Source organism: Lepisosteus platostomus, chromosome 5 (assembly GCF_059453375.1).
Source record: "Lepisosteus platostomus isolate fLepPlt1 chromosome 5, fLepPlt1.hap1, whole genome shotgun sequence".
Classification (NCBI taxonomy): Eukaryota; Metazoa; Chordata; class Actinopteri; order Semionotiformes; family Lepisosteidae; genus Lepisosteus; species Lepisosteus platostomus.
The window spans coordinates 17,981,318-17,982,156 of NC_142615.1; the positions used below are offsets into that span (position 1 = coordinate 17,981,318).

General features: G+C 43.3%; 1 non-coding gene across 1 annotated transcript; it reads right to left on the reverse strand.

The window, feature by feature from the left end:
* Nucleotides 1–380: 380 nt before the first annotated feature.
* Nucleotides 381–452, reverse strand: trnap-ugg (transfer RNA proline (anticodon UGG)). The gene has a single exon. It is a non-coding gene; the product is annotated as a tRNA-Pro (tRNA).
* Between the last annotated feature and the right edge of the window lie 387 nt (nt 453–839).

An 839-nucleotide genomic window follows, 5' to 3' on the forward strand; every position in this document is an offset into this window, starting at 1 on the left:
CATGTCAGTTTCCAATACTCCAAAGTCACACGATTTAGCCAGTCCTCTTAGTGCAGTCACAAAAGCATCAACAGATTCGTCCTGAGACTTCTCTGCCTAAATTTATGCCGTTCCAAAACCACATTTCTCCGCGGTGTAAAGTAAGCATTTAAGGCAGCTACAGTCTGTTCATATGTACCTTTTTCTCCAGGGAGGTTGGCGAAAATCTGCTGCATGGGAGCCCCGATACAGTGCAGTAATGTAGCAGTAACAGCAGCGCAACTCTGCAGCACGTCGAGTGTGCCTGCATTTAATTGTGTAAACCTGTCTCTCTCTGAGCACGAGTAAAGAGTTCTCACTCAACAGAAGATTACGATGTGAGTACTGTAATATAAAGCACCTGGCGATGCCAGGGATTGAACCCGGGACCTCACACATCCAAAGCATGCGCTCTACCACTGAGCTACATCCCTGATGGAAAAAGTAATGGAACAGACTTAGAGATGTGCAGATGCTCACTGATCACAATCCACCACTCACGAAGAATGCCTGCAGTTTCCCACTTTCGCTTTTCCTCTACTACAGAGTAAATTCATGGGAATGAAGAAATAAGGAAGGAAAAATAATCGCATTGAAGCTTCAAGAGACTGGGCACAAATTAATCTATTATTTTTGTATCCAGTCACACGTGCGACGCTGGTTAATTCCCAGACGGAGGAGTGCTTTTTTTCTACCTCCTTACTCGACTGTCTTTCAATTGTTTTATTTGAAAGCTTTTTGCATCTTTTAAGTGCTCTTGATTAAACTATGCATAGAAAAACAGCACTACTGATGATTTTCATGGACCGATGCACACTTGT